At 46.7% G+C, this 25212-nt stretch overlaps 1 pseudogene; it reads left to right on the plus strand.

Annotated features, from left to right (window-relative positions):
• Positions 1-1080: 1080 nt before the first annotated feature.
• Positions 1081-25212, plus strand: part of LOC149327416 (uncharacterized) — a 34504-nt pseudogene continuing 10372 nt past the window's right edge.

Below are 25212 nucleotides of genomic sequence, written 5' to 3' on the forward strand. Positions count from 1 at the left end.
TCTGTACCGAGAAATAATGAGCCCACACGATTTCTGTCTCCTTCAATCTGACCTTAACAGTACCTATAACTGGTATGATAAATGGTTAATGACTCTAAATACTAACAAATGTAAGGCAATGAGAACCTCGCGCTTTTCTAATACCCCTGATTGTAGCGGATACTTCATTAACAGCGATAAATTGGAGCAAGTATCCTCGTACAAATATCTTCGTGTTCACATAACCAATAACCTCTCCTGGAACATGCATATCGATTTCATTATTGCCAATGCCAACCGTACTCTTGGCTATTTATGCCGAAACTTCGCTGAAGCCCCTTTACATCTCAAACTGATAATGTATCAAGCTCTAGTAAGGCCTAAACTTGAATACGCGTCGGAAATATGGCATATAGCTCATACGTCAATTGACCTCATTGAATCTGAGCACAACCGTTCCGCTCGTTTCATTACTTCCAACTACCATCGTACGGCCTGTGTATCCTTAATTAAATCAAATCCTCGGCCCCCAGATTTATCTCTCCGCACGAAATTTGCTAATCTTTTCCTGCTCCATAAAATTTTTTTTTTTTGACCATCACTGAAAAGCGAGCTTCTTTTTCAGCCTTCGTAAGTATCACATTGCATTGATCACCGGTTTAAGGTCGCCATGCCCTGCTGCCGCACCAATGTCCTTTTCAACTAATTTTTACCCAAAACTTGCACAGAATGGAACCGCCTTCTCCCCTCCATTTTCTCAATTGTGGATCCACTCTCTTTCAAATCAGTACTTATTGACTATGTTTTGTAATTGCACCACTCTTATTAACAAATCTGTATGTTGTACTTTTGTATGTGTTTTTTTCTTTCTGCATTGTAACCCCCAACCCCCTCTGTAACGTCCTCGGGCCCTGAGGGCATTGAAATACATAAACAAATGCCCTATGCTTCTGTGTTTCTGTGGCTGTTGGCTTGTGTCAAATATATAACGAGCTCCTCATTTCCCTTCCCTTCATTGCTCAACGAGGACCTCAGTGGTGGCCACCTTGGGGCCATTGGAATTGTAAAAGGGTTCTCACATAGCTCGGCCCTCACCGTTCGATGGTGTTCCACGGCACACCAGCGGTGACACAGGACCTGCTACGTCCGCTGGTTAGGATCGCGGGCGCCGCTGGCAAACTCACAAGGTCAGGACACCCGTAAAAATTGAATTCTCCCGAAAACAAAATAGCTGACAGCCGTTGCAGTAGCTCAGTTGGTACAACACTGGACGCGTAATTCGCAGCTCCTGGATTTGGTTCCCACCGGTCGCATGTGTTTGTTTTTCGTTTTTGTTTCTGCTTTTCTAATCAACATTCTTTACGCGATAAAATATTTACTAGTAATCTCCATTAACCAACAACAAGAATTAAAATAAATGAATGCATAAACAAATAACATGCTGTATGCTCGTCAGAGCCTCCGCCGAAGGCCAGACCCTGGTCGAAACGTTCCATTAAAGTGGTTGTTTTTCTACCGTCTGTCAACCGAATTACGTTTATATATATATATATATATATATATATATATATATATATATATATATATATATATATATATATATATATATATATATATATATATTTATATATATATAGTTTTAGCGGGACTTTAGGGAGAGCGATAACAGCTTTCAAAATTTCTAAATGGCGAATGCGCACTTAGCGCTGTGGTGCAACAAATTCCTTCCTTATGGTAACGTTACACCAAATCCGCGGCTATTGCAACACGAGCCAGCACACGTCATTGAACGACGCACCAAAAAATTAACACATGCATTGCATTTCCATTAGTAAATAAAGATTACCGGCTAAGCGAGCTGTAAGAATCATTGCTCTACACCTGTGTATTGAAGAAGTGCAACAATAGCGATCGATGGCGCTCGGCGAGTCTCAAAGAGTAGCGCAGCACAATAGAAAAGTTTCAAGTCCAGTGCATCGATGACCTGTTTGGGGCACAGGTGTTCCAAGAAAACGGAGACAGCTGCTGGGCTTTTTTAGAAGTATTTAGCTTGAAATTGCCCTCGCTCTTCAATTTGCTCAGAAACAGTTATGTTTCGGGGGACTAAACGAACGGAATGACGCTTGCTGTCCCAAAAAAAAAAGTTTTGTTACCTCCTTCTACCTAAGGCGCATAAGCATAGCGATTATGGAAGTTTTCTACGAAAACAAATTGAGGAGAAATATTAGGCGAGCAAAGCAGAAAAAATAGACGGAGCGTTTTAAATACTTTTGGGCTTGAATTTCGTCGTAATTGTGATGAACAACGCGTACAGTGTCATTTATGCCTTCTGTACTTTTTCCGCATGGCCAGCTTTGCCGAAATAACTTCCTTGCGCTGACCATTGCTGCCATATGGTTTGTGATTTCATGAATAAATGATAGACCTTAGGTAAATATTGACGCATAAAAAGCTCTAGCTTGATTAGGCTGCTATCATTACGGCTAGTTTTCTGATTTGACAGCATATATGAGCCGTTAACACATACCAGGACAGTGGCACACATATATACAGCTTGTTCGCTGTACTTCAAGTGCCGCTGAGCGGAGAGTGCGGCGCATAAGCACCGTATTTTTGCGTGCTGCAGTTAACGAAACTGTCAAAGAAAACTCTTTAGCATGTTTTAATTTTCGATAATGGGTGTCTTCGGTGGTCTGATTGTTTTTACAAGCGCTGTGATTGTTCGTCTGGACCAACTTTGGAACGTAAAAAATTTTGAAAAATATTTAAACCTTCCAGCCCTTTTCAATCGTGAGCTATTAACAATATTTCTTGAAGCAATTTTCACCTGTAATGTAAACCCTTTATACGTATATAAAGAACAGTGCTCAAATACATACCACACATGAGTTCTCGTTGCGACGTTCATGCTACAAATCTCTTCCACCTTTTTCTACAAGGCCAGTGTTCAAAAACGCTGCAAGCAAATGTCATTCAATTTTTTATGTGAATCTGAGCACAATTTTAGCATTTTTAGAAATGTGAGGAACGATGAAAGTTCATGCCTCGCATAGGGCTTAACTGCCTTCGAGAAGCGCATGCCTACTATTATAAGGAATCATGCCTACTATCATATCAGAACTCTTGCATAAGGAAACAAATACCGCCTGTCGAGGTAGAAATACAGACCGCACCATTAACGCTTCTCGGCGTTGGTCTTCACGCCACCTAATTGAAAATCAGGCGGCTTAGGATTCAGCCAGAAATAACTTTGTTTTTGCTTTCCTGTTCACAGATCAAACTTCTTTTTGGTGTTGCACTAAACGCTCTCGGTACATCTGCGGATACATACAGTTGCTGCTAGAACCATAGAGCACGCTTTACTATTGTAACCATTTCTGCGTGTTACGTGGAGAAAGTGAGAAACTGTAATCCGGTTATGACAGGGCGCAGAAGTTGCATCTTTCAGGATTTCAACTGAGTAGGGCCTCACTTGTGCTGACTAGGGCGCAAGCCAACGCTGTTGATTTGGCGCTCAAAAAAGAGCTACTCATATATGAGCACCATCAAGTGTGTGTAGCCTGTTGCAGCTATTGGCGTAATTATTTTTAGAAATAAAATACGCAGACTTTAAAGGTGCCTATTGGAACAATAAGGTTGGTCATCTTTTCGCACTGTCTCTTGCCAGTTCAAGCATTTTTGGTAGTTCATAATTTTTTGAATAAAAATTATTTCTTAGCGCAGAAGTAACATCAAAAACATTAATCAGAAAGCTGTAGACCATCGCAAAATAGCTATTCTCGCTGTATTTTTGAGTACCGAGAGCAATTCATAGTGCGAAGCAAATAGATCCTCTGGCCGCATAGATAAAGACAGATCATGACGCGAATGCCAGCAATGTGAAAATCACGCACTATAGTGGACAAAAGCAAGACACCCCCTCGAAGTTCCGAGCAATGCAACTTTGAGTGGGGGCGCCTTCTGAAAAAGCACTTGTGGTGTAGAGACGGGCCGGCTGCATTGGCCTCGATCACAGAAGTGACAGAAGTTATGTGGCACGTGGCGCCCCCACGCACAGTGGCATTTGTCGGAACTTTGATGGGGGGATGAGGGGGGGGGGGGGGGGGCGTTTTTTTTTCTCTTCCCTTGTCCACTGTGCTCACTGGCGCGTAACAGTCACTGAACGCTGCTCTTGCAATCTCAAGAAATCATTCTCTCAAGTAGGGCTTCAAAAACTGTGCGATTTGTATTCGTTTTAATGTCCTGCATTAGCCGAAGTGAAACGTTTCCTGCATCTGACGAGTTAAGCGGTGTAACTGATAAATTTTGAGATAATAACGTTGTTATCGGAAAAGCCACCGTTTGCGAAAATAAATGCAGAAAATCGAGAATATTTACCTAAATACTACTTTCACTGAACTGGCACCAATTCTCTTGGTGCCTAAAATAACAAAGAATTATCGCCCTGAAAACAATGTAGAGAGCTTCTGCATCAGGATTGCTGGAAGGCAAAATTAAACATCCTTGGGCAATATAGAGTTTGTGATGAGAAATAAATTACGTCAGCCATATTGATAAGTGAAATAGTTAACAGCAGATCACTAACGTTTTACCGCTATACTCTGACACCCCATATTGCTGAGATATCCAGAATCATCGGTTCGACAAGTTGCATATAAGTGCTTGGATATGTAGAAATTCGGTGTTTTACCAGAGCGTAGTGCAGAAACAATGTTAGGCTGTATCAAACGAAATAAATCTTCAATATACTCAAGGGTGGAACGCGATTTATACGAACACTTCTCCCGTTCAACACTGAAAGCCGAAAAGGAAAGACAAAAGCTGAGAGATACCATATAGGCGTGAGGATGGCACTGTTGTTAGATAATCACATTGCTTGCAAGTACGAATATACACTGGCATAAAGAGATTCATCGTATATGTCCCACGACAGCATTCATAACAGGCGTCAAGGCAGTTTTTAAAATTTGAAAAAAAGCTAGAAAATTACTTCTGACGCATACCGGTCTTCGTAACGCTTAGCGCACTCTTAAAAAGAAATCTATGCTAAAAGAGCAACAAGAAAGGCCACTCAAGATAAGCGTGCGCTTGGCGAATACAAAAAAAAAAAACAGCCCCAGACTGCATGAGAAGCTATTCCCAAAGGAAACTGAAGAATACCGAATGGCGCTTCCTTGCGTGGCAGAATGGAAATGCGTGAGCGGTCGCCTCTATGAACTACGCTCAATGACCCGGACACCGATTTCTCTTTGCTCCACTTTATTTTTGTTCTTGGGTTTTCCGTCTTCACCTGAAGCTAATATCGTCGACTCTTTCCGATTACTTTCCGCTGTAAACGCTCTGCGATGGTGATCGGTATGGTGCTGCTTACGTGAAAAACGCAGGACTTTTGTGAAAGTGAGCGGCGTTTTGAAAGGAACATGAGGTTGTAACATTACACACAACAGTAAAAAAGTGTAATAAACAGTATGTGCCTTCAAAAACAGAACGTCCATGTTTTCACATAGTGGGCACCGAAATATGAAGTGACTGACATCCTACCACTCTTGCCCGTATTCTCAACATATTCATTTATAAAATAAAACCTATAACCATTTATTTGCCCGACGTGCTCAGCGACCTGCACACACTGATGGGCTGAGTTCAGAAGATTTTATGCGAAGCATATTAACGTAGGTTTCGGGCCTTCGCGCGACGCCCGGCGGTGGCCACCATTGACCTTAAAGTGAGATCACATGATGTGACGTCATGTGATGACGTCACACCGGCTGCAGATGGGGCCTCATATCGCGCCGTCGGACGTCGCCCGGCGGAGGCCTCCACGCTTCGGTTCGCGCCGTCGCGCGCGACGCGGCGGCGCCACCATCGCTACATCACGTGATATGTGACGTCACGCCAGGGATGAAGCGGCGCGCGCCCGCCGTCGCGTCAGTCTCTGTGCCCGCAACCGCGTCAGCGACTTTGCGCCGGGCGTGTAGGCGGTCAAGATGCCTCCAAACGCTAAGGACGTTAATAATAAGAATGCAAAACAAAGGCTGCTTCGCATCCACTGGGCTTAACCTTGATAAGCCTCCAACTTTTTGAGTTCAAATTAGCAGCCGTGGAAACCGATTATCAGGAACTGCTGACGATAAGAAGGAACGCCGACCCAACAAACACAAAACCTCCTCAGAAACTCCAAAAACGGATGGAATGTCGCAGTCCCAGTACAGCATTTATCAAACGTTTCCAGACCATAGAGGCAAGACATAGAAACACAAGAAAAAAGGCAGTGCTCCCACATTTGCTTGCAGCGTTTTTGAACACTGGCCTTGTAGAAAAAAGTGGAAGAGATTTGTAGCATGAACGTCGCAACGAGAACTCATGTGTGGTATGTATTTGAGCACTGTTCTTTATATACGTATAAAGGGTTTACATTACAGGTGAAAATTGCTTCAAGAAATATTGTTAATAGCTCACGATTGAAAAGGGTTGGAAGGTTTAAATGTTTTTTCCAAATTTTTTACGTTCCAAAGTTGGTCCGGCGAACAATCACAGCGCTTGTAAAAACACTCAGACCACCGAAGACACCCATTATCGAAAATTAAAACATGCTAAAGAGTTTTCCTTGACAGTTTCGTTCACTGCAGCACGCAAAAATAGGGTGCTTATGCGCCGCACTCTCCGCTCAGCGGCACTTGGAGTACAGCGAACAAGCTGTATATATGTGTGCCACTTTCCTGTTATGTGTTAACGGCTCATATATGCTGTCAAATCAGAAAACGAGCCGTAATGATAGCAGCCTAATCAAGCTAGAGCTTTTTATGCGTCAATATTTACTTAAGGTCTATCATTTATTCATGAAATCACAAACCATATGGCAGCAATGGTCAGCGCAAGGAAGTTATTTCGGCAAAGCTGGCCATGCGGAAAAAGTACACAAGGCATAAATGACACTGTACGCGTTGTTCATCACAATTACGACGAAATTCAACCCCAAAAGTCTTTAAAACGCTCCGTCTATTTTTTCTGCTTTGCTCGCCTAATATTTCTCCTCAATTGTTTTTCTCAGAAAACTTCCATAATCGCTATGCTTATGCGCCTTAGGTAGAAGGGGGTAACAAAACTTTTTTTTTTAGGACAGCAAGCGTCATTCCGTTCGTTTACCTTCCCAGGTCTAGAAACGTTTTTTTCGAGAGTTTTAAGCAGCAACAAAAAAGAATTAATGCATTTTGGTCCCAGAATGGTAACTGGGTATAACGTGTTCGGGACCAATGGTTTTCAACAAGAAATACAAATTGACAGCTCGCTCTCTTTTCTCTCTCCCTCGCGCCACAAGTGGCGGGGAGAGAAGGTTTTCCTCTTCCACTCGCCGTTTTGAGAGATGAAACAGCAGTTTCATTCGACCAGCCGAAGGAAACGGTAAACCCCGCATCTCTCTCGGCGCATGCGTTTCTCGCACGTGGGCCGTCGGCTCCACGCTGCAGGCAGGCGGTGGTCGTCTACATTTTCATCGCGCCGCCGGCAGCGGCAGTCACCAGCTTGCGCCCACCTTCAATATTATGTGGTGGTCCCTCCAGGCGTCTCCGACTATCGGCACTACTCGCTGCGCCGCTGTCTAGCAGAAGTGCAGTAATGGCCTCCCGTCGCTCGCCCGGCTTTCTCGCTGGACGGACGCCATTTTGCGCGCGCTTATTCGCGCTGTGTTCGAGCACAAGCCCCAGCCCGCGGCAGTTCTTGCTCTCGTCACTGCGCCAACTGGGCTGTCGTGTACTTCGAAGCTACGGATTCACGGAAGTTTTCCCGAGCACCTCTGAGTGCCCACACCATTCCTATTGGAACTGATGCCGCGGCGGCGCATCGCAAGTCCTTTGCGCAACTCCACGGCCCTACTGATGCCGCTGTTCGAGGCGGCGTTCGCGGCAGGGGAGTTCGTGGCAATAGGTGACTCCTCGCACGCACCCTGCATTCCTCAGCGCCTCCGACGACTGCAGCACGTTGGTGGTGGCATCGTGGCCGTCTACTACGGTCTGAGGCGGGAAGAACCTGCGGACACCCACCACTCTTTTTCTGCGAGTGCCCATGTGCTCTACCTACTTCGCCACCGCGCAGCCATCCTGCCGCAGCGGTATAGTTTGTGCAGTGTTCGCGTGGTCATATTGACTCTCTCCCACTGGATTAATCGTGCCTTGATCTCGACTCCCAAGCTGTACTGTGCCGCATGCGCGGTCTGCCGCACCATGGATGCAGCGCGCCACCGCACGTACTACCTGAGCACGTTCACCTTCCCGCCTGGCTCCAAGCAGTCTTATCCCCACACTTAGTCACAAGAAAATAAAACTCCCAGGATCGTTACGAGGGTGTAACGCGTATGTTTGAGCGCTCGCTGGGCTGTGAGAAGGCGCAGGACAGAAGCCTGCGTTTAATTTATGGTTTCAGCTGTTGCAGCCTTGCATTTCAACCCTGGGTTTCCGTAGGCAACGTCGTCAAGGTATGTTGGTTTATTTTAATAATTTTATTTATTTCTTTATTTATTTAAGCATACTGCAGGCCCTTTTCGCACTTTTTTTATTTGCTAGTAGAACTAATATTTTTTTTATGTTTTGATAACACGTCGCTGAAGCTAGCTCCGAGTCTCTAAGCGTGAGGGGGGTTTCAACTTGAAGAAAATCCGTGACCTGAAACTGCGTGTCTGCAGAGTACGCCCATCTCGTCTTTTCTTTTGTCACCCAAGTTGCTCTTTACATACGTTTGCTTTTGCGTGTGCATATCTGCTTTTGTAGGCCTAAGAATGCTCGTTTAAGGTGCATCAACTTTCAGCCTGTATTCTGTTTTACTTGCTTCATATTGCAGATTTCTCAGGGCTGGAGAAAAAAGTGGCCATCATTATATGCATGGCGCCGTAGTGTTATGTACACTTGTGTATTAAATGGTGCATACGTTTGCGTCTGCTGTTTGTATTCATTCAGATTTGCGCCGTTGAACGTAAGTAATTTGTTCGGCACGGACTTTCAATTCGGTCTGTATTGTTTTTCTTTGACTGAAACATGAATGCATTTTGATTGTGGTGGTGTATGGTGCGGTCGCCGGCATGGACGACAGGATGCAATTCGTGCTAAGAGCTCAGCTAGTAAACTGAAATTACTTCTGTATGGCGCTGCTATTTGCTCTTATATGGGCGAAATCGGGTGACTTTTTGAGTTCATATTTCTTTTGTGTGCAAAATGCTAGGACATTTCACGTAAACGGATAAGTGCAGAACGGCCGAGCCAGCACGCATTCAGATGAGTGGAAAAGTGGGTTACACCACCTGTAACGTAAGTATGCACCTGAAATTTGGCACATATGTGCGCTTGAATGCTTGCAGGCTGCATAAAAAGGAGGAATTACTTTATTGAACCAGAGTCGACAAATCGAGCATTAACCTTTTGGAGCTTTCCATTTGGCGCACAACTTTTTGGACATTGCTAGTTGTGGGGACGTTTTTTAGATGTGTTCGGGAAAAATTAGCACCTCCTGGGGAGATTCCAGATGTCCCGATGGGTCATTTTTGGGAGATTTTGCGGAGGTTTTGTGTTTGTTGGGAAGAAAAAACAAAAAACAAAAACAAACGTCTCGGCTCCCGTTCGGGTGCCTTGTTCACACTGAAATGAAGCAAGCAGCTCAGTGGCATTACATATGCTTGAAAAGAGGGAGCAGGTAGCGTGCGTAGATTAGGTTAAGATTTCCATCGTTGCGGTTGAGGGTGTGACTAGCAGTTTGGATGATTAATGATTCCAAGTGCAGGTGAGGGCGTCGCTTCTTTTCCGTTGAAAGCACGTGTGCCCGACCCCCAGTCGATGTCATGGCCTGTAGATACTGCGCGCTCGGCGATAGCATTGGAATCCACTTTTTATGCGAAGCATATTACTCGCACAACGGAGCTCTTCCTTGCTGCGCCGCGCACGGCCGCGTAGCTACCACTTGACCTTCATCGGCGCACCACGTGATATTACGTCACAAGAGCTGTGAAAGCTGGGGCCTCGTGCGCTCGCTTGCGGACGCGCAGCCTCCGCCGGCGGCCTAACTCCCGCTCCTACCGCTAGGAGATACTGACGTCACGCAAAAGGCGACGCACTCGTTGAGTCAGTTGAGCAGCGAGATGTCGGCCAGGGAGAGGGCGGCTCGCCAGACCGCAAAGCGCAAGTTACAAAGAGCCACGGGAACGGGAGAAGAACGAGAAGTACTCTTAGCTTTTCTTTGCATTCCAGTATCTTGGCCTGAAGGAGTGACCGTTCGGCTTTGGCGACAACGCTCAGACCAATGTGTGTACAGACTGGACGGATCTAACGGAGGGACCGTGGAATAACAGAATAGGACTGGCATGTCAGTTTTTGTTTTTTGTTTCTTCTTTGGTCGGCGTTCCTTCTTTATCGTCAATATGTTTGTCCTCGACCATACGAGTTTTCGTCGAACTCTTGACTTCATTATCAAGAACAGAAATTCGTGCCACTTAAGAAGTTTTCAAGACATTTCCGATTCCGAACACTGCAGCATCTTTCGTCGTATATAAAAGAGTACTACTGCTATTGCCAACAGCAACTTCTGCCATTCTTCACGCGCATTTGCTTGCCCGCCGCGGCAACATGGTGATTTTTCGACTGCTGATTTCAAGGTGGCGAGCTCAATCCCGACCGCAGCGGCCTAAGTTCGACGGAGTGGATATAAAACTCGGCAGAGCTGTGAGGCTTGAGCGTATGTTGAAAAAGACCATGTGGTCTAAATTAGTCTGGAGCCTACCACTGCGGCCCCTCTTATAGCCGATGCGTAACTTCGGGGCGTTGAACGCCACAATTTTTAAATTGTTGCATATATGCTTTCAGATATATAGGAGGCGAAATCAGGTGTGCACAGAAGGGCAGTGCCTTTGATTCTGTATGGGTAACTGGTCACGACGCTAATGGTTCTCCGAGTTTGGAGGCTGTGTCGGGCGCCAGATTAAAAAAACAATGCTGGAAGTATACGTACAAAATTGCGAGTCGTAGTGAATCTGCAACCGTTATGATAGAAACGCGGCTATTCAAAGCGGTAGCACTGTTCTAACTGCATCAGTCTCAGAAAGTTCGAGCCTTGCTTTATTATCTTCTCTCAATTCTCCCTCTCGCACACTCGCACATCACTAAACCCGCGTTCGGGGCGCCGGCACATAACGAAGGCTTGCCTCATCTTAAACACCTGTGACTGCCGCTAGTTGTTTCTTAATATGGAACTGGAGAGCGATTGTTCTTTAGTTTTTTCTTTGGTCAAGGTAGAAAGCATAAATTTGGTGAGCGTGGAAGTGTGCGCCGTGCGTGAAGAGATAAAATTTTTCAGCCATTGTTAAGTTTGTGAAATAAGAAGTAGCAAATATTCACAGGTATATTTTTCGATTATTCTCAATAATAGAAAGAATACTTCTATTGAAGGGTTATGTGAAATGTATAAAACGCCAGGCTGTTGAAAAGAATTGCTAGGTGTAGTCCATACAAAGAAAACAAGTTGTAGGGCATTTAAATCATCGTCAAAAAAATCTAAGAAGGCGTTGGCAAAGACAGGCATATTGATATTATTAGTGAACTGCACTACCCCGATAATAAAGTTTTCTATACCAGCCTAAACGATCTGCGAGGGACCCCAGCAGTCGTCGTCTCAGCTTTCTAAAAATGCGATGCAGATTAAAATCGCGAATTTAAAGAGCGCTGAGGCGGGAAACAACGAGCATAAAATTGCAGCCATGAGCTGCTTAATAGTAAAAATCGTAGGACGCACTTTCATAACAGTGATCATAGGGAGGAAATGAAATAAGCTATACGCAACCCTTGGTTACCGGGAAAAGGAAATGCCCTTTTCATAACCAATAAATGCTTAGCCGTGCTCGATAACACGTGGCCAGCAGGCAGAGGAACTGGTCCGCCATTCTAGACGAGGAGCCCATTGTACTTAGTGGCACGGGATGGGAGACTTTCATAATAAGGCGTAAGCCTTACTTGCCCCTTGAGCTAAATCTAGGCTCTGTGACCACGTGTGTGTGTTGACACTTGATGGTACGCATGAACGATCACGTCCTCGTGCAACCTCGCAGCTGGTAGTTAAATTCATCATTGGTCACGGGAGGTTGCTCAGGAAGAGCAACCTGGATCGCACAAGTCTTACCGGTGACAGTACTTGCCATCCCAGTGCACTGGCGCGCCGCTTAATCGCTGCACCACTGCGCCAGGAGTGGTATGAGGACTCCGAGAAATCTATAAATGTTAATTAGAGACAGACCAATTATGCATATATGGGCATTAACACACTAGCTATCACATCATACCCTTAATGTGGAGCGGGCCGCTGTCGGGTGGCGAACTGCATTCACAAAGTTAGCGCGCAGAACAGGAGGGGTGCTGCAGCGGTGCCGCAGAGGCTACGTAGAGCCGTGCAGAGGTAGAATTGCCACCTGCGTGGCATCGGGTTACATCACGCCGCGCAAAGACGGCATGCTCGTCTCGCACTCCGAAGACCGGGGTTCGATTCCCGAGCTCGTCAAATTTCCTACTCGGTTTTATTTATTTATCTGGCCTGACTAGAAGGGTTAATTAGACTAATTGGGCAATTAAGCAATTAACTAAACTCAGTCACACTTACTTGGAGCATCACTATACGATCCCTTTAATTGGTTGCATGGCTACTAGCCAATTTATCTGGCCTGACTAGAAGGGTTAATTAGACTAATTGGGCAATTAAGCAATTAACTAAACTCAGTCACACTTACTTGGAGCATCACTATACGATCCCTTTAATTGGTTGCATGGCTACTAGCCAAAGTACAACTGGCCCCGTTTGAAATTCGCGCACTGTGACGTCACGACCGATTCGACCAATTGAAAAGCGTGACAGTTCTGTCGACAGCTCCTGCTTACAACGATGAGGCATTAAAGGCTTCCGCCTTAATACTGACTTTTTCACGTAAGTATATTCCTTTAGTATAGAAAGAAGTACTAAATGAAGTCGCTGGTAACGACAAGCAGCTACTGAAGTGGCGTGGTGTCCTGTGCATAACTCCAATAGCATATGCGATTTGCGTATAAGTTGATTTGTCAGCGAGGGTAAAGCATTTCTGACAGCTTCAGAAATACCTTGTTAAGACACCGTCTGTGCACTTTAGGACGCAAGGTTGGGAATATGAATTGTTGCCTGGGATGTGTTGCTGAGGAAGCAGGCCAGTCCGGGAGCACAGTCTTTCAGTGACACTGTTAATGCTTCAGTGCTGTTATTACACAGTTCCTTCATCTAGCTGCATCTGTCCAGTGTTTTCTGAGTGCGCAGAAAATAGTGTGTTAGGTAGACCTATGCTTTAAAGATGTACCATCTTAACCAAGAGTAACCGGGAACAGTGGTTTGTTTCTTCGCCGCGTAGCGAATCACTTATTGCAGCCCTTAAGCTGAGAATATCCATAAAGTGAGATGAACCCATGTCCTCACGTTTTGACACCTTTCGGTGTTTGGTGGTGCCGTAATGGCTGCGTTCTGCGGTTCAGAAGCAAAAACCTTATGCTCGGTTACTTTTGGCAAAGAATGGGTACCATCTTTCTGAAAAACAACACATTTAGCCGTTATGTTGTGACCCGTACTGTGCCATATGAGCAATGAAGTTTTTTCTCGCACTATCTTAAAGTTTGATGCTGTGGGGTCAATGTGAAAATGCCTCGTCTCCTGTCATAACTTAGGTATGTGTTAGAAAACCTACAAGCATGTGGACAGCTGACAGTTGCTCGTTCAGTAAAAAAGGAAGGACGGAACAACTGTCTCTTTCAGCACGATAAATTGCTGCAAGATCACAAGGGTATAGCTTTGAAGGCAAAGGAGCGTGACGCTCCTGGGGAATTGAGAATGATGGTCACTTTCGCATATTGCCTTTCAAAATATTACTAGGATAAAGGGCAGGCGAGAAACCAGTCGGCTCTCGTTGTTTCTTGTGTTTAAGTTGGTTTTGTTTTCCATATCCCAAATGTGCTGCGAAGAGCTTCACTATAACGACACCTCGTTGCGCTACTCCTGGCTGGCAGTTTAATCAAAACTCAAGGACATGCGTATCCACGTGCAATCCAGCTGCGCCGTTTAAACACAAAACACTGTGCGATGCAACTTGCCGAAGCAGTAAGTAAACACAGATTAGAACCAAATAGTTCATTCTTTTGCGCGCATTTTCACGGCTTGACATCATTAACATTTACTTTGATTTACAGACTTCAGCACTAATTTTATGGAGCTGCGAAGCATCGCTAGTTGGAGCCTTGGAGCTAAAATCTTTCCTTTATTCCGCTTCTAAGCTTTCCATGTATCTGTTACACCATGTTTGTTTCGCAGTGTGAAGGTCAGAGGGGAAAAGTTATCAGCAACATTCCTCTAACACAGTAGCATGTAGGAAAGGCCCGATGTACGAGGATATCATGAGTGATAAGCAAGAAAGCTGTTATAGTGAATGCTCTTTTTCGCTATGCGGAAAAAAGCACGGTCCGGCGTATATATTAAGGAACCTACTTTTTTTGCAAAAAGCGAATAGGCTTCGCATGAGCCTCATCGTGACAACTTGTCTTGGAAACATCATACGTGTTTCATCCAGCCTATGACCGAAATAATTCCTCCAGAAGTACCTCATACAGCGGCTCATATCTAAAACATCGCATACGTGACTTACGCCTGCCTATCCGATTATTGTAAATTAGACGTACAATTTAAACTTTCAACATATAACTACACCTTCTGGCAGCAGTAGTGTCTCTCGGGGTGTAGAGAGGTTGATATAAATTTTAAATTGTTAGGTCAGTAATTAAACTGACATATCTGCAAAACAGACAAAGTGTTTATGAGAAGCAGACTCGTCGTATTCGAGGTTGCATATTCAGAAAGGAGTCCTTGTAATTTTATCTGCAAGAACAACACACCGGCACCAGAAAAAAAATACTCACAAAATTTAATCAAATTTTATGACTTGATCTACGCCTCCTTGCGGCAACCAAGTCCTAGCGGTAATGAGGATAAAAAAATGCTCTTAAAGAAAGCAACTATAATCTCTATAGGCTCAAAAAACTAAGCTATCACCTTGACCAAAGTACTGACTGCCAACCAAAGAGCCTAATTTTTATGATGTAATCGAGACTTGCCGCAAATTGAGTACAGTAGGCTCAACCACTGTCTTTCTCATTGTGCACAGTTTTGCCCTAAGTTCCATTCTTTCCCGGCACAATCACTGACACCAGTGGCAGTAGTACAGCCAGCGCACTTTGCACTATGCGGGGGAAATCATCGGCTGTGTTTTATCCCTTCGCCAGCCATGTTATCCCACGACACTTGTGGTTGCAATGGTTGTTGAAAACTGTGCCCTTTAGAGCTACCCCTGGTTCTTCTCATATAATCTGGATTTTTGTGAATAGCTTCGTTGCGTATTATTTTTAAATGCCGTAATCGTTTCATCAACACCATCATCATCAGCCTGACTACTCCCACTGCAGGGAAAAGGGCTCTCCATGCCTCTCCAATTAACGTTGTCCTTCGCCAGTTGCGACCACCGTATTCCCGCAAATTTCCTAATCTCATCCGCCCACCTAACTTTCTGCCGCCCCCTGCTACGCTTGCCCTCTCTTGGAATCCACTCCGTTACCCTTGAGAGAGAGAGAAACAACTTTATTGCCATAGATTGGAGGGATTTAGGGCAGGTGGGCTTGGTGTGGCCCCCAGGTGGGGGCGACTTCCTGGGCCCACGAAATGAGTGCCAGTTGGATGCTCTTGTCTGGCCTTTTGAGGAGTTGGTTCCATCCTTCTTCGGAGGGAGCTGGCAGTAAGGTTCGAGGGGGCGGATTTCCCGCGCAACCCCAGAGGATGTGTGCCTGGGTGGCGATTTCTCCCTGGTAACAATTTTGGCAGACGTGGTCATATTCCCGGGGTGATGACTGAACGTCTAGAATGGCTAAGGATGGAGTGCGTCTGCAACCTGCGGAGCAAGCTGGCTTGCGCTCGATTCAAGTCGGGGTGTGGAGGCGGGAACTGGCGTCTCATCTCTCTGTAGAGGTTGGTAATTTCGGCAAAGGTCCGGGGAGCCTCGGCAAGAGCGTCTGGATCCGTGGGGCCGGCCGCCCGGTTGGTTAGTCCTCGGGCTAGTCGGTCGACCCCTTCGTTTCCAGAGTTTCCCGCGTGGGCGGGTACCCAGACCAGGTTGATCTTATGGTCGAGAGTGCAGCCGCGAAGGATGCGTGCAGCGGGGTGGCAGATAAAACCTGCCGAGTAATTTTGTATCGCTCTTTTGGAGTCGCTTAGGACTGTGCGCGTACGTGGGTCAGCGATGGCCAGCGCGATGGCGGTTTCTTCTGCCGCTGTCGGAGAGTGAGCTACTACTGTGGCGGCGGTGACGAGAGTAGATTGTGGCGTGGTTGCACAAGCCACGTATGTGTTTGCACTTTGCCGTGCAGCATCTACGTATATTGCGTGTTCGTCGGCAAGGTATGTGGCATCTAGTGATTGGGCTTTCAGCTGACGGCGCGTATCATGGCGGCCAGGTAACATGTTTTTGGGGATTGGTTTTATAACTAGGCGGCTATAGACCCCTATCGGAATGGGCGTCGTGGGGTGGACGTCGCCTATGGGGTTGATGTTGAGACGGTCAAGTATGAGCCGCCCGTGTTTAGTGCGGGAGAGGCGGTGGATTTGGGCGGTCTTGTGTGCCTCTATGAGTTCTGTGAGCGTGTTGTAGATGCCGAGTTGGAGGAGGTGCTGTGTGCTGGCGTACTGAGGTGCCGCTTTGTACGCTGAACGTATAATGCTGTTCACAGCTTCCTCGTCCTTCCGGCGGAGGTGATAGTAGGGGTAGGAGTAGGCTATCCTGCTAATGAGGAAAGCTTGCGTGAGCCGACAGAGGTCATCCTCCTTCATACCTCTGCGGCGGGTGCTGATGCGGCGGGTAAGGCCGTTGATCTGATTGGCTGTGGTGCGGAGGCGCTGAATGGCCTCCGAGTTTTGCGTGTTGTTCTGTATTAACATACCCAGAACGCGGATGGTGCGGACCGGCGGTATGGGATGTGTGTCGACTTCAAGCACAATAGGTTCTTGCGGGTCGGGGACTGGCAAGCGAACTCGTCTGTCCCTGATGACTAGTAATTCTGACTTCGTGGAGGAGCATGTGAGCCCGTTCGCCTGTACAAAGGAGTGTACTTTATCGATTGCTGTTTGGAGGGAGTTTTGGATTTCCCCGTCCGAGCCAGAGTTGGTCCACAGGGTAATGTCGTCGGCATATATTGAGTGTTTAATGTGAGGTATCTCTTCCAGGAGCGGAGGGAGGCCTCTCATTGTAGTGTTGAAAAGGAACGGAGATAGGACTGCTCCTTGTGTTGTTCCTCGGGTGCCTAGTGTGATCTTCTCGCTGTGGAGGTCTGCAATGTGAAGTTCTGCTGTACGGTTATGAAGAAAGTCGGCGATGTAGTTGTATGTGCGAGTGCCTACATTCATTTGTGAGAGGTTTGCCAGGATGGAAGCATGTGACACGTTGTCGAAAGCCTTGCTGACATCTAGGCTTAGGATAGTTCGTGTAGCTCGGATGGGTCTCGGATCGAGGATGTCGTGTTGGATTTGCCACATAATGTCTTGAGTGGAGAGGCCGGTCCTGAAGCCGATCATAGTGGGGGGAAAAAGGTCCTCTTGGTCTACGTGAGTGTGTAGTCTATTGAGTATGACGTGTTCCATGACCTTTCCCAGGCAGGACGTGAGCGAGATGGGCCTAAGGTTGCCCAGCTCGAGTCGTTTGCCTGGCTTAGGTATGAAAATCACTTTGCCATGCTTCCAAGTGTCTGGAAGGCGACCCTCATGCCAGTGTTGGTTGAAGAGGTCCGTGAGTGCCTCGACGGACTGATCTTCGAGGTTACGAAGCATCTTGTTGGTTATGTGGTCGTCGCCAGCGGCTGCGGTGGTTTTAATCTGGTTGAGGGCGGCGCGGACTTCTCCTGCCGTGATGTCGGCGTCCATTTTGGTGTTATGAGCACCCGTGTACCCTGAAGGGATGGGAATTTCAGTGGAAGTATTGGTGTATTTGTCTTTCAGGGTAGCGAGGAGTTCCTCATTTGTGCCCTGAAAAGCGTGTATGACACGGGTGAGGTACCCTTGAGGACCAGCAGTTATGTTGCCTTCGCCTTACATGCCCTGTCCAAGCCCATTTCTTCGTCTTGATTTCGACTAGAATGTCATTAACCCGCGTTTGTTCTCTCGCCCACTCCGCCCGCTTCCGATCACTTTGCGTTACACCTATCATTTTTCTTTCTATAGCTCGCTGCGTTGTCCTTAACTTAAGCTGAACCCTTTTTGTTAGTTCTGAGTTCTTTCCTCCTTTCGCTTTGATTGCATGCATGTGTCTTCATCGCCACGCAACTGCGGCGCCGCGTCGCGTTCGCTCTTATCTCGGAGCGGAAGCGACAAGGGCGCGCCGAAAATGACGACGTGCACATAACACGAGGAGTGAGGCACTGGTTCAGCACTCTGATTCGGCACGTCATTCAACGTGAGCGCCTTACAGATGAGTCTACACCGATTACCGCAAACCGCGTAACGAAGCTAACAAAACTACCACTGTAAAAGCAGTGTACAGAGGAAAAAAATTATCGACGATTACGTTACTTCCTAATGCGAAATTTGAGCGCAGCAAATAAGCTGTTTCACCTTTTCGATAGTGAGTCAACCCCAGCTGCGGAGTTGGTTTCAGGGACAACGCCGCCGATGCCGACACAAACAATATGATACCCTCGCTTCCGCAGCGCTAAGAACCAGGTCTAGCCGTGGGAAGGTGGTCACGTATTCGTCGACGTGCCGGGGCCTACGTGAAATAACCGGCGCGTCGGCAACTGAAGAACACCCTATCCGCCACACAAGAACAGGGGGGGGGGACCCTTTCCTCCTCTTTCTGCATGGCGGCGACCGTGTTCTATGCAGTCACGTTATCTTGACTCTCTAGCGGCGTCAGCGGCATCCAGCGGTATCAGTCGGTCGTTATCAGTCGGTCGCTGCTAGCGCTGGGGGGATGAAAGGGGGGCGGAGCTGGTTACGAGGCCGACGCCGACGACGACGCGAAACCCAGGAACGGACGCCAAAGAGCTGCACTCTAAAATTAGGAGTCACTTTGGCGACTAAAGTGGTGCAAGGCGAAAGCCTTAGTACAGCATTCTGTCACGAATGTGGTTGTGAATGATGAATCAAGTGCTGCCAGCGAATGACGCGTCCATTGGCTGTCTGCGTGTGTTACTGATGTGTGGTTAACATGTTAAGCTTCGCCTGTAAGAGTGGAACGCGACAGCGTCTTGCAGCGCTGCCAGGGAGTCCACAGAACGCCATCGCCAATTCGGCTGTACGCCTTGCTGGACGGTAAATTTATTTTTTGAGGAAAGGAAATGTATCTCTCTCGCATATCTGGGTGGACACCTGCACCTCGCCGTAAGGGAAAGGGGGAAGATGGGAGTGAACGAAGACGCCGTATTAGCTAGACGCGCCTTTGTTCATTCCAAACCATTCAGCTGGCATTACGGAGTGGCTAGCGTGCTCGTATCGCACTCCGGAGACCCTGGTTCGATTCCCCAACTCGACCAATTTCGTTCTCGGTTTTATTGATTTATGCGGTCTAACTAGAAAGGTTAATTAGGCTATTTCATATTTATATTATTGTATTTCTATCCATCGTGTTCTCTCATTAACCTGTCAATTGTTGGAACTGTCTAGGATGTTCGACACAACGTATTGAAACGAGCAACGTCTTACTGAGTGGGGAAGTGCGTGGTGGTGGAGGGAACGCGGCTTCGTATCTGTTTTTTCAGCAGCGTCTCCTTCCGCGGACGCTGTTGTCGCTGCGGCGCGCGTCTTTTTCTTTTCTTCTGACCTCTTCATTCTCCTCTATATTAATTAGGCTAATTGATTAATTAAGTAATCAACTAAACTCAGTCCAACTTAGTTGCAGCATCACTATACGATCCCTTTGATTGGTTGCATGGTTACTAGCCAAAGTACAATTGGCCCCATTTGAAATTCGCGCACTGTGACGTCACGAGCATTTCGACCAATTGAAAAGCGTGACATTGGGGGCGGAGCTGGTTACGAGGCCGACGACGACGCGAAACCCAGGAACGGACGCCAAAGAGCTGCGCTCTAAAACATAGACGGTTTAGCATGGCTAACCAAGCAATGTCGTGCAGTACACCTATTTACTGCGGCTATCTAAATACCTTACGCGCTGTTAAAGCGAAAACACCCTTTGGCTCAAAGGGCTTTACACTAAAGTCTTTAGCCATAAAAGCTTAGACATTTAGCCCTTTAACAATGGCCTTTACCCGGAAGGCATTTACCATGAAAGCTTTTACCCTAAAGGTCTTTCCCATAACGCCTTTACACTCAATATATTTACCTTGAAGAACTCTCAGTGCTAAGTGTCCACAGCTGACGGGTTGTTGGCTACCCGAGGGGCAGGTGAGAGAGCTAGAGAATAAAAATTTATTTGTAAAAAGGAGTCTGGAGCGGATTCCGGGTCGAGTCCTCAGTCTAAGACTCCAGTGGCTTCCACCGATGGAGCCATCTTTCACAAAGCTGACTTCAAGGACGGACGTATGTCCGAATTCGGTAAATGCGCCAAGGAGTGCTACTGCAATAAAACAATCATTTATATTCGTTTCGAACTGCCCGACAATCTTCCGTACACTCTTTTCAAACAAAGCGGGACAATATTGGGGCACAAAATCACACTGCGTACTAGTAAAGGCGCACCACTCAAAGCGTAAAAGCTTGATTTCAAATTTCGCTAAATTGAAACTCTTACCTTAGCAATCTTTCTTGAGGTCTAAGTCGAATAAAAATGTTCCCAAATTCAACCAGCTTGCATACCGTTCAATATAACCCGCGCACTGCGTAATGATTTCGTGGATGAAGGAAGTTCTCTCTAATACGTGTATGACATTGGAAAGACATCGTTTTATTTTCCATTTCAGGAGACGTTTGAACAGCTCCCCGAGCTGTAACTGGAGGTGTGGCTGGTTCCCAAGTGGAAGTCTTCAACTTTGATCCCCAATCCCAAACTTGCCTTTGTGACGTAGCCTGCGGCTACACCGGCAATAACTCCAACCGCTGCGAAATGCGTCAGGACTTGCGGCGGCCGTAAGCTAATTCTCTTTATTACGCTGCCTCAAAGCCAATCCCAAACGCGCATATTACTCATAAACAATCATATGCGCCTTCTTGTACGCTATTTCCAGCTGAACAGATGCAGCAGAGTGGAGACTATGTTGAATACAGTCGGCTATGTTTAATGCGGATGGCTACTTAGAGGGCTCGTATTGATACACAGGTATCGAAAAGGGAACTGCTTAGCTGCACAGGTTTTACTCTATTGCTTTGACTAGTAGATGGGATTCATTGATGGTGCTTGAAAGAGAAATCTGAATTATATATTACGCGCTGCGTGAAGAGTTTGTATATACAATGTCCGATGTTTAGGCGAATCGCCGAGTAGAGTAGATTTCAAATGCGGGAGTAATGTCATCAGCATCCACCCAAGCACAGCCATACGACCCCAAAGGAAAACTATGAGGCTGTAATGACCACCAGAGTAGTTGGCGTTACACATTAGGGGCTAATGCATATACATTCATCCAGCCCACTAAAATGACCGCCGTTCTGGCGCTCTTGCGTTCCTTCTCTTCGAGTGGTTCGCAGAAATCTGACGTTTGAAGCAAAGTAAGGCGAAGCTTTTGTCTTATTGCAGGCGCGAGCTGCGTCAACATGTGTAAGTGTACAGGACGCAAGATATGCCCGCTCGGCTGGGCAAACTTCGTTAAGAAGTTATAATGCTGGCTCTGCGTTCCCCAGCCACTGCTACTACCCGTCTCCACCCCTGATTGTAATGCTGTTCTATGACTTAAAACATTAAAACGGGTTTTTTTGCGAGTCTTGGTTGATTTCTTGTCTCTATAGGATCACAATGCGAAACCATGGCACTCCATTTGCTTACCTTACTATTTTCCTCGATTCCTTATTTAACATATTGAAAGCCACGAAGCGCTTTCAAGAATAAAAGTGATAGGCAGCAGAGTAATTGCCGTGACGCCTAAGGGGCTATACCGTTTGAAAGCAATGAGGCATGAAGTCAGCGTGAAGCCACGATGATCAGACATCGAAAAGAGTGCTTTCTGTAATGTAAATTATTGTTAAGAATGCTGGTCAAAATTTATTCTCAGACCTGCATTACGGCAAATATTTTAGTCAAATGTTTTCACCTTTCACCTTAATCCCTTCAAATTAAGGGCGGTTCAAGTGTCCACCAATATTCGGAATACAATCTTTGCATCATAAAATGTATGCAAACATTTCCATCAGCTTTTACTGTAGTCTTTTACATTATTTTTTTCACGGTTATTTTTTCAGTCTCTTTCTGATGAGAAGCCAAGGCACTGACTTCCGAACACTGTGTAAACCAGTAATGCAACTTAGCACATTCTGTAGATTTTATTGTTTACGAATATAGCACTAGGGTTCAGTACGCAGCTACCCAGGAATTTCGCGCCACTAATGTGGTGGTGGTCGCGGCTACGTACGCTAAAAATCAGTTTTTCTGGTGCAAACTTTTTCCGGTGAGCAAGAACAGGTGCCCTTACCTGAGAGAGGCGTATACGAGGTCTGTTAGAAAAGTATCCGACTTTATTTTTTTTTTTGCGAACACCTGATGGATATGGAACAAGCGCGCTTACAGCAGTCAACCTTGAACCCTCGGGCGCATGCACGAATTTTTTCCCGCCTGCCGATAGCGTCAGTCGCTGGCAAGCAGCGTTTGAGTGAGGCAGTGCGCAGTGCTCTCGTCGGTTTTTTGTTGCAAGGAAAATGGCGGAGCGAGAGGAGCAGCGCTACTACCTCAAATTTTGCCAGAAACTTGGCGATAGCCAAGTGGAAACCATTCGAAATGTTCAGACGGCTTTCGGTGACGATGCTATGAGCAGCAAAGAGATTAAGCAGTGGTGCAACTGGTTTAAAGACGGCCGCACATCCGTGCAGAGAGAGCCACGCTCCGGTCGGCCATCAACATGCCGAAATGACCAGGTAATTGCCGAAGTGAACGCTGTGGTGATGCGGGACTGTTGTGTGACTATCCGAGAAATTGCGGGAGAGGGGGACATCAGCAACTTTTCTGCACATTCCATTATCACCGAAGATTTGGCCATGAAGAGAGTGGCAGCGAAATTCGTGCCGAAGCTGCTGACAGTGGCGAAAAAGCAGCTTCGTGTTGAAGTCTCAAAGGAGATGCTGGATTCCACAAACAGTTACCCTAACTTCACTGACGCCGTAATCACTAGTGACGAGCCTTGGGTGTACGGGTACGACCCGGAAACCAAATCACAGTCGTCACAGAGGACGCACTCCACGTCATCAAGACCAAAGAAGGCCCGCCAAGTGCGTAGGAATCTCAAAGTGATGCTGACTGCTTTTTTGACTCCCTCTGTGTGGCACACCACGAGTACGCACCCCACATGGTCAAAGAATGACTAAAGAGTAACAGAGATGTCCTCCATCGCATCGCCTCCGTGGCGCTGTGCGGCGCAAGAGACTGGAATTGAGGTCAACAAGAAATTGGCGCATCCCTCGCGGCATTGCTCCTGCACATTCCTCGCATTTGATTCAGACTTTTCTGGCGAAAAATCAGACTCCTGTAGTTCAACAGGCTCCTTACTCTCCTGATATGTCCCCCTACGACTTCTGGCTGTTTCCTAAAATCAAGAGGCCATTGAAATGAGCGCGATTTCAGAAAAGAAAGGACATTATGGCTGCAACGGCAGCAGAGCTAAATTCCATTCCGAAAAGGGCCTTTTCGGAATACTTCCAACAATGGCAGCACCGCTGGGAGATGTATATGGAGCCCCAAGGAGACTAATTTGAAGGTTATTAGGTTTCTAACGCTCCAGTTATGCCAGTTTTTTTTTCTTCGGCCAAAGGTCGGATACTTTTCTAACAGACCTCGTATATGCTTAATGTTCGCTGGGACATGTTCCGGCTTTCAGAGCCCGAATTTTTCCATTTGGTATTAGCGTTCGTGCTCCATTCCAATACCCCTTAGAGTTTTTTCGTCACACAGATTCAGAAAACTTGTAGTAAAGGACGTCTTGAAATGCGCTGCGTGGCGAACAATTATCACAACGTCCTGCGATCAGTAGGAATTAGCCAAAGCACGCGCGAGCATCGCAGCGTTCAGTGGTTGTCGTCGTCTTGGCAGAACGCCAGCCTGTGGAGTTACCGGAGCCGAAAGTCTCTCTTGCAACTACACTCGGGCGAAAATTCACAAGCATCAGGTCGGTGTCGCAAGATTGCGTCTATTTTGTGCAAGATGTCTCATGGCTGTAGAAATGAAGGTATGGAGAGAATGCGGAGGTGGCTTCTGTAGCAGAGTTGTAAGCATAGGTGGCAAAAGGTAAAACGCCGCGTCTGTTGCAGTGATTCTATGTGTCTATTCTATGTGTCTGCGGATGGTAAGCGAAGGTGGTGCTGTGGACGATGTTGCATTCCCGAAGGACAGCTTCTACAGCTTTAGAAATGAAGGTGTGAGTACTTTAACTACGCAACTCTTTGAGAGCACTATGAAGGGGAATGTTATAATGGAGGAGGAAGTATGCAATGCCGTGGACTGTTTCTGATTTTTAAAGCGACGTTTCGGCGTAGCGCGTTAGATGCTCGATAGCAGCGATGATCCAGCTATCCAGAGGATTCAGAGGGCCGTGCAGGTCAACGCCAACGCGCTCGAAGGGCTGGGCTGGGCAGGGCAGCAGCGAGCTCGCGAGGTGGGTTTCCGGGGCGCTGAATGTTCGGGAGCCGAAGGTGTGTTTCACAAGCATGTGTTTTTTTCGAGGATGTCTATTCTCTTACTGTCTTATCTGGCACGTTTTATAATACCGACTTTTTGCTGGTTCAGAAACCTGTGCCAAAATTTATTAGCACGATTATCAACACGTTTTTTTAGAGCGCAGCTCTTTGGCGTCCGTTCCTGGGTTTCGCGTCGGCGTCGGCGTCGGCGTCGGCGTCGGCCTCGTAACCAGCTCCGCCCCCAATGACACGCTTTTCAATTGGTCGAAATGCTCGTGACGTCACAGTGCGCGAATTTCAAATGGGGCCAATTGTACTTTGGCTAGTAACCATGCAACCAATCAAAGGGATCGTATAGTGATGCTGCAACTAAGTTGGACTGAGTTTAGTTAATTG

This window comes from Amblyomma mixtum, chromosome 10 (assembly GCF_055824585.1).
Source record: "Amblyomma mixtum isolate Tamu chromosome 10, ASM5582458v1, whole genome shotgun sequence".
NCBI classification, from domain to species: domain Eukaryota; kingdom Metazoa; phylum Arthropoda; class Arachnida; order Ixodida; family Ixodidae; genus Amblyomma; species Amblyomma mixtum.